The sequence below is a fragment of the Pseudopipra pipra genome, chromosome 3 (assembly GCF_036250125.1).
Source record: "Pseudopipra pipra isolate bDixPip1 chromosome 3, bDixPip1.hap1, whole genome shotgun sequence".
NCBI classification, from domain to species: Eukaryota; Metazoa; Chordata; class Aves; order Passeriformes; family Pipridae; genus Pseudopipra; species Pseudopipra pipra.
In genome coordinates this window covers 66,618,531-66,627,984 of record NC_087551.1, presented here as the reverse complement: position 1 = coordinate 66,627,984, position 9,454 = coordinate 66,618,531, and positions in this window count along the sequence as shown.

Here is a 9,454-nt window from a genome sequence, read left to right as displayed (position 1 = left end):
AAAAATCACTGTAAAGCAGATCAGGACCCTAATCCTGCCTACAACATGGTCCCACAAAATACTCTCCCAGCGCAACAAAGAGAGCACAGGGACCCTCCAGTCAGCAGTGGAGGATACCAGAATAGCAGTAAGGGCACCTCCCCCTTCCTCCTTCTTGCCCCCACTTTCTATACTGAGCATGATGTTATATGGTATGGAATATCCCTTGGTCAGCTGGGGTCAGCTGTCCTGGCTGTGTCTCCTCCCAACTTTCTGTGCATTCCCAACTTCGCGTGCATTCCCAACTTCCCTTGCCTGTGTGGCAGTACAAAAAGCAGAAAAGGCCTTGACCCTGTGTAAACCCTGCTCAGCAATAATAAAAACATCTCTGTATTATCAGCCCTGTGTTCAGCACAAATCCAAACCACATCCCCACAGTAACCACTGTGGAGAAAATGAACGACCCCAGGCAAAACCAGCACACCATTCAAATTGTCTGCACTGCAACTGAAGGTAGGTAGCAACAAACTGGGCGGGATTCCCTTACTGCTAAACCCATCCATGACAGAAACAAAAGCTACAAACACCTTTACGTATATCTACAGAAAAAAACCTGGCTCAGTAAATTGGTGTATTCAGAACAGCAGCTGAGCAGAGGGTGTACGTGTCTAAAGTCGCGCAGCTACTCAGCCTTGGCCATATTGATCAACATAATTGGTCTACTCTGGCCTCCAATCAGGAGGTCTGGAGACACACCATCTATAACGCTGCTGATGCCTTTGAGAACACACGCAGGATCACCCTTGAGGAGAAAAGACAACGCAGAAAGAATTGTGCCTTGCAGAATTTACCACCTAAGGAGTCTTTCTGTTGTGCCTTTTGCAACCGGACGTGTCTATCTCGTATTGGCCTTTTTAGCCACCAGCGCGCTTGTAACAAACGTGGGTAGAGCCCTTCCCAAATCTTCGTTCACAAAGCCCAGCCATGACAATGACTTTGGAGTGAGCCCAGCTGAACAGAGCATTTGCCTGACCTTCGTCCTGGCGTTCACTCTTCACAGCTGTCTTTTTTTTGCACAACAGCGTCCCATAGAAAATCACATTTTTTGCTGTATCAAAAGCTAAACTAATTTTATTGTTTAAATTAGTTCAGCCACACAAGAAAATTAATTGTTTCAAAACTATCAGTTTTTATGTTAGCTTTGGCTTTGATTCTGGTAGATATCTCACTGGAGAAGTACCTATAGAATCATGTTACATTTTTTGCCTTTTTTTATTTAATGGAACAGTAAGCTATCCCTTAGCCAAATATTAGCATTTTCTGCTAATATACCTCTATTGTGCATTTGAACAGTATCTACTTATCTTGAGAAAGAAGTTTCCCATAGTTACTATGTAACATATCTATAGCAAATACTGCCTTTAAAAACTTAGACGTAATGTAATTTATGTATGACTGCTTCTTTTTAAATAATCGCTTATTGTCAGTTTTTCAGTGTCCTTTTCCTTTAGCTCACAGGTTGGTCCTGCTCTATTTTAAATTGTTTTTATCAACAATGGTATCAGAGTTTTGTGGTCATTAATTTTAATTCTTTCATCCCTTAGCAGTGCTACCTTTGTTTTTCATGTCCTTACATTTCACCACTCAAACAAGGTTTTGTCTCTCCGTATTCTACTCAAAGATTAGCTTCTCAAATGGAATCCTTTTAGAAGCTTACCTGCAGTGTAATATCGGTCTAGTACTTGCTGGACTATGTATAAATGAGAAGGAATACTAGATGTTGTTAAGGAAATCAGCAGTTTTGACACTGAATCTTAATAAATGTAGCTATCATTAGCTACTATTTATATTCCTCTCCAGAAATACTGTGTAAAAGAGGGGTTGAAATTTAAAGCAAGTGTCTCTGATATTAGGGTAAACACAGGAATAACTGAATTATCTCAAAACTATACTTGGAGATCCTCTAGAAAATTCTGATAAATTCCAATTATCCTTGAAATGTCTACCAAAAGCCCCCAGAGCAACTGTAACTCTGTTCTGTAAGCAAGCTGTGCAGTAATTATGGAATTGAACCTAAGAAAGGTTAGTAAGTTTGGCCTTCAATTAGAATTCAATCGATTTAGAGTAAACTGTAGCATACTACACCCTGATAACATCAATAAAATAATTGAAGAACATTTAAAGAGCAGCAGTGGTCTGAGTCAACCAGTCTAGCAGTAAGAATCATTTCTACAAGGGACATTTCTAACAATAGTTGGAGGAAGTTATATGTCAAGAAGAATTTAAATTTGCTGAATGCCCTTAATGTCAAAAGGACTTCACTGAAAGTTTTGTGATTTGTTTCTTTGACCTTATTTATGATGTAGTTCTGTTGAAGCTAATCACCAGATCATTTCTTCATGTATAATTTATGTACATAATTTCAATTATTTTACACAGGCTATAGAGCATGTGAGGTATCTGCATTATACTGTTATTAAGTACATTTGAGTACAAACAGTCCTTCATAAATTTAAACCTGCATACTTTGACTGATTACTGGAGTACCTAATTAATTATCTGAAATCTTACTTTGAGCTTAAAGAGTAAATGACCTTAAGCATGAGGAGGACACATTTTCATACCAAAAAAGCCCCAAAGTAATACCCAAATCAAAAGGAAAAAATAAATTGCTTGGATTGACATCTCCACTGCTGTAGATTTTGTATCTAGTGTCCATGCCTAGACTGTGAGATACTCTATAAACCTTTGGTTAGACCCAGCCCTTGCACAAAGAATTTACAATATAAACACTTATGTTTGCACATGAGGGTCAGTTCCCCCGGAAACCCCTGTAATTGCAGCTGCCCAGCTGTGTGTGCTGGGCTGCAGTGCCTGCACATGTCAAGGCCATCTCCTGTGTGGTTAATGCTGAAGCATCTTGAGTGGTTTGATTGCATGGGTGGCTGTGCAGTCACAAGCAGGGGCACCAAAGGGGAAATGGAGTGAAAACATGTAATATCTTGCAGGATCAAAGTATCAGAGAAAATAGAGATGATAAAGCAAGATTTTCTTGCTAAAAAAGGAGTTAGACTAGATGATTAGAAAGCATCTTTCTGAAGCACACTCCTTGCTGAAGGAGAGGAGGAAGTCATCCACCTGCATTGATACCTAAAGGGGCATACATTTTCAGTCGTCATTACAGAACATTTCTGTTAACAAACTCCAGACTTTTTAGTTTTTACATTTTAGGCGATTCCTGCCTTGCAGGCCTAGAGAGTTCATAGTTGGCTGCATTTTACAGTCTATAGGTGAGCCCATAGGTGCAACAGTTTACTGACAACTGTTTTGAACCTTCACTCTATATTGGTCTCTTTTTACACAACACAACTTCCACAAGTCACTTCTTCAGGCCAGCTTTTCTTTTTCACAGTGCTATTCTGATCTTATTCTCATGCTTATTTCTATGTATACATTTATGCTTAATTATTTTTGCTCTGAACTTTTGTTTTATTTTAAAAAATTAATAAAACACATGCAAAAAATGTTCAGCTTTTATAGCATGCAAGAAAGAAACCCTCTTTCTGTGCATGATCCCAGTGTATAATTTAGAAAACTGCTGTTTCAGAGTCTTTGTCTTATTGAAATTGTGCCTTGCAGTTTGAACAGTAAATAATCTTTAAGCTCCATTCTGTTTTTGTTGGATGCACAGTTACTAGCAGGCTGCTCTTAAAGCCTAAAGATATCCAAAGGAAATGGAAGGGCCAGAACTACAGGACTCTGAAAAAGTTCCCTTGGTTTCATGGTTCCCTTTTTGATTGGATGACCCTTCCCTGACGTGTTACTTTTAGGTGGTACTGTACGAGGCATGGTCTCATAAGTTCACTACAGATCTTACATAACTGCTCATATACAAAAGACCTGTATGTTTGTACTCTAGGCTGAGAATGGACTCAGCCATCAGATATGCCTTCTTTATTTCCCCCTCTTCATTCCTTTTTCAGACTTACCTGGAATGTCATTACTAGAAAACTGTCACACACCCTAAAGGCTGTCACCACATCCTAATCTCTGATTTCATGGAAGAAATGAAGAACAGTCCTCCATCAAGTGGATGCCATTAGCTACAATACTTTGAAGGCCAGTTACAGCATCATTAGTGGCATTAGGGTATGAAATTATTTAAACTGACCTCTGCTTATTTGTTGTTTGTGGGGTGCCTGCCCCAGACATGTCCCACCTGATCTGGGCTAGCATCCCTCAGCTCTATCATAAAACTGGCAATGACTAAAACTCCTTAATATGTGAATTTCTGTTCAACAAAGTTTCATTCCTTTCAGCAGGTTTCACAGTGCTAGTTCCTCTGGAATGCAAACATGCCACAGACAAGTGAAACGCAAGAAATTCCTGAGGGGTTATCAATTTCACCTCCTCGTGTAGCCAGCATGGAGGAAGAAAAGGAAACCTACCTTACTGTGTAGAAAAAAAATCTGCTTTAACTCATCTGGCAGCTGTTTCCAGTGTATGAAGATGACCTTGCCTGGAGTTAGAATGTGCCTTCTCCACATACTATGAAAATGGATAAAAAATATTTCTGCAAAATTCTTGGTGTAAGAAGAAGATTAATACTTAATTTTTTTCAGACAGGTCTCTGGTTGTTTTTGTGAAACTCTACTTTGTAGGATTAAAACACAAAATCACTTTTGATACATTTTTAAGCTTTATATTAATTAGGTCCCATTAATTTGCCTAAATTCATAGGTTGACATTTTTGATTCAGTGTAACCCTCTGAGGCTCTTTGTTTAAGAAACATTTCTATAAAGCACTTCAGGTTATTCCAATAGATGATTAAGGGAAGCATCATGTTTTTTTAAAAAAATGTTATGATTGTTTCCTTTAGTATCCTGATCCACTCTGGAGAGAAATGCTTGATTGGAGACAAATGCCATTTGTTGTCCCTATGAAAAACTGGTCCAAATCCAAGTTAAAAACCTTCTGTAAAAAATAATTATAAATTCACACATACTCAGTGGCAGGCACTTGATAGCATATGGCAGCTAAATACGCCAAGGATTCTTTAGAGCATACGCCATCACTTAGCAGCTTCTAGTTGCCAAACTCCTTCTGCTTGTGATATCCCTCAGGGACCAAGCTCCTACCCATGCCCTATGCAGGCCCTAAGCTGGTCTTTTCCTGCACTTCTTCCTTTCCATAGGCAAGCAACATGCCAGCTGCAGGAGCTCAGCTTCTCCATGTCTTTTGTGATAAGGCTGCATCTTCCCTTGTGCAGTCTGTGCACATTACAAGTCCTGCACATTACAAGGGATCCACCTGCAGGTTTTACAGGCAGGTGTACCTAGCTGCCAAAAGCACACATATATCAGAAATCAATGGATACATAATTTCTGTAATCATTTAATCATTCAAACTTAATCATCAAATTTAATCATTATTGATTACATCATTGTTGTTAATATAATGGAAAAAAACTATTAAATCGATAAAGTATCCTTTCATTAGTTTGTAAAGACCAAGGATTATATTACTCAAAACTTTCGGCCAAGAGCCAAAAATATTACAGCTTACTGTGGCATTACTTTGTAACTAGAGCTATGAGTTCTGACATTAGCTGACTGACTTAAAATTTACAAAATAGGGAAGGATGCAATCTATGATTCTTACTTAAAGAGATTTGCAGACTGACCATGTTGTTACTCTAGAGCTGTAAACTGCAAACCATATGGTTGGATCTTCATTCCTTTTGACTCTGCTTGAGCAAAAAGGAATTGTTTTCTGACAACATTTTTGAGGAAGACAAATCCCTACAGAGGATACTGAGCACTACTGTCTAGGTGACATCAGCGTTTAAACCCATGCCAATGGAAAGATGGGATCAAAGAAATACATAAGTAGCTGTCAGGATGCAGGAGGGATTTACAGTTTTGTTAGAGCACTTTGACTCTTCTAAGGGCTAAAAAAAAAAGGCAAAACCACAAGCCAGGTACCAAACTCTAGATCGAGACACATTAAAATATTTGTTTTAATGCACAATTGCTAATTCTCCATCCACTCATTTTTGCTCATGTGCTCACTATGGCATAAGTCAGGCAGGATTTTTCTGCATAGTTTGTTAAACATGCCAGTTTGACAGGTTGCTTTTGGAAAAGGTTTCTGCTCTTGCTCTTTGGTTTAGCAGATGCTGGGTTGCAGTTCTGTACTCGCAGTATAAAGGATTAGGAAGACAAAAGTGTGTCCAGGAAAGCATATGGAAGTGTCCAGTGTAAGCCCAGCTGCATCCAATAGGCATTCCCATCGAGGACTGTCCCCACTTCTGTTATCCATTTGTCAAATCAAATTGACATTATCTTCAGCTCGGAAAAATAAGTGGCCTAGTTCTGCATTTAAGGAATAGGATTAGCTACTCCTGAAGATATGATTGAGAGGATGGAAGGAAGCAGGTAACAGTGCAAAGCAGATCACTAAGATACAAAGGTTTGCAAAGACACAAGTTTGTACATTGTAAATTGCTCAGTGCAAAGGAAAATAATCACAACTCAAACTGTATGCCTTTCGAAACTTTACATTTCCAGCTGGCACAGCTAGCAGATATGTAAAGAAACACCAGTAAGTAGAAAGAAAACTCTGAGGGGAACTTTGGTGCTCTCCATCTGTCATGGGATAAATAGGTCTTATTGATATCTGTCACTTGATTTATACTAAACGCTTTCAAGCATTTCACATTTATAATTTTCAAATATAAGAATAATTAAATTATGATCTATGGGAATTTCCCAAATACAGGTGACTTAGTTTTTTGTCCAACCAGCAGCACTCAGCTGTACCACAGATATTCGTAAAGTGAATAGAACATTTTCACTTTAAAATAATAGCTGCCTGAGTTTGGGGAGTCTAGGGGAGTGTGTGTGTGTGATCTGCATAATGCAAGAAGAAGAGCGAAAAAGCTTTGGTGTTGGCTGTAGTTGTGTTTTTTCTGTTTCTAATACTGGGTCACAGAAGAGACAAAGGTTTTACAGCCCCAGTATAAAACAGCTCTTTATCTTTTCTCCACTAATTCTGTGGTGTCACATTTAACAAAACTAGGAAACTGGAGATAATATGGATGTTTGCAGATTAGATGTCAGGTAATAAATAACACTAATTTCGCATACCTACAAATGTAAAGGCACCTTATCACTGTTTAAGTTTCTCAGTCTTTGTAATGCCTGCCAACATTTTAACCCAGGCAAATTACGGTATTGTTTTTGCTGTTTTTTCACTGGGATAAAATACACAGTCATAATATCCTTTTATCAGATTTCATGGTATAAAAGGGCTTTGGTGCTTAATTCAAGCTGCCTGTTGCTGAGACAATGTCAGAGTTTCTGTTTTGGAAGATGTATTTATCATATCTTTTAGTCGTCTTCTTTTCTTTTCACAGTGGTCTAAGTACCACTTGCCCAAGAAGATGCAGCTGTGACCCTGCCCAGTCAGTGCAATGCTACAGAGCTACTGAGATACCCAGAGAGATTCCTTTTACCACCAGGAGACTCTACATCAGCCACAGCAAAATTAAACAACTCCAGGTAGGAAAACTCAGCAAAAGTACTTTCTGTAGTGCACTGTATCTGAAAGTTGGGCTTCCCAGATGGTAGTGCCTTTCAAGTGAGGAGAGAATCTTATTCCATGTTCTAAAAACTGGTGAAATGCTGACAGATCTGTTTTTTTTATTTTTACTTACTCTTTAAGAATGTGTAAATATATTCCTGTAGTGTTTTCATTATCTTGCAATCTCCAAGCAGTAGTTCATGCTGTCACACTCATATTTTCTATGAAACTCAAAAAAATAGTAATTTACAACTAGGAGCCAAATGGTGACTTGTTTTATATATATGGTCGAATAAACATTGACTTTCAGAGTAATTTTTTAACCTGTAAACTGAAAGGTTTTATGTCATTAGAATCATTTCCCTAATGAGTGAAATGGAAGTTCTTTTCCCCCTCTGGAGCTGCAAGTGTCAGGTATAACTTTAAGATTTAATTTATTTCTAACTGTGTTAATAAGTGGTGTTTTATCTGCTAAAAGAAAATTGTCTATCTTGCCTCCATGACAGAGGACTGTTTTAAAAAACTGTTTATAACAGATCCCAGTTCATAGCAATCCTAAAAGAAAAAAAAGTCATTAAAAATTACAAATTGATTAAAATGTTTCTATTAAAATAATAGTATATTAGATCCATTTTCAGGAGATCAACATTTTAAAATGTAAAACTATACTAGTATCACTTCATAGACCATTCAGTTAGAGAAGAAAACACCGCTTTCTAGCAAAAAAAAGAGCTGATAGTCTTTCAAATATGTCTTGATTCGTATTAGAAAGACTGGTGGTTTGTAACAGCATGGATAAATGTTTAAGTCTAGAACCAGCATGGTCACAAAGCTTAGCAAAGCATGCCAAATAGGTGGAAAATAGAAATTATAATAATACACATTAAGAAGTCTAACATCATTACAGAGTGAATGTCTGTACATTGAACTTCACGTAGCTCTCTGTCACTTAATAAGATGAAAATTAAGCCTCTTAGAGACTTATAGAAATCAACTGAGGAAAAGCAGACAAATACTGCTTTTGAATTAATAGGAGAAAATGTGTTGAATTGTCAAGGTTCACAATTGTTTCAATTTCCTTAAGATGGTTTTATAATTACATATGACTATGTTTTTGTACTCTTGAGCAATGCAGTTTATTCCTATGGGACTTCTCATTGTGAAGTTTTACAAGATTAGCCCCCTAATCATGACCAAAACTGGACATGCAATTCTGATTTTGATATACAGCTACATATACAAAAAACACAAAACTGCATTATAGAAGAAAAAATACAATTCTGACAACTTTAATTGCTGTTGAAAATATAAGGTTTTTAATGGAGTACATTTCCTTATTGAATTTAAATGTAATTGATGGAGAAACCTGCATCAATAGAGGTTCCATATCTATACTTTTTCCCTTACTGCATCCAATCTTGCAGTGCTCAGAAATTACTTTACAAGACAGAATAAAATTAATCAGAAGGATAAACTAAGGGCACCAGAAAAAAATGAAATCTGACTCCACTTTCAGAGCTGTTTGGGCTTTAATTTTAACAGAAGTTAAATGCAGATAAAACTGCATAGCTAAGATAAAGAGATAAAACCCAAAACATGCAGGAGTTGGATTAATGAAGCTGGAAGGCATCTTTTAACAGTCATCTTTATAAGCTGATTTCATATACACAAGTATGTATTCAACCAGGATGACAGAAAATAATTACTACCCAGAACCTGTACTGCAAAAAGACTTGTACTGCCCACCTCGTACTGCACTCAGATTCCTGGGAGGTTATGCTGTAGAACATGCTTTGTGTTGGATTCTAGTTTCCTGCCAAAACCTTATAGCAGCAAGAGGTAAAGATATCCATGTATACTTCCTCTGGGGAATACAAGCTGCAATGACAG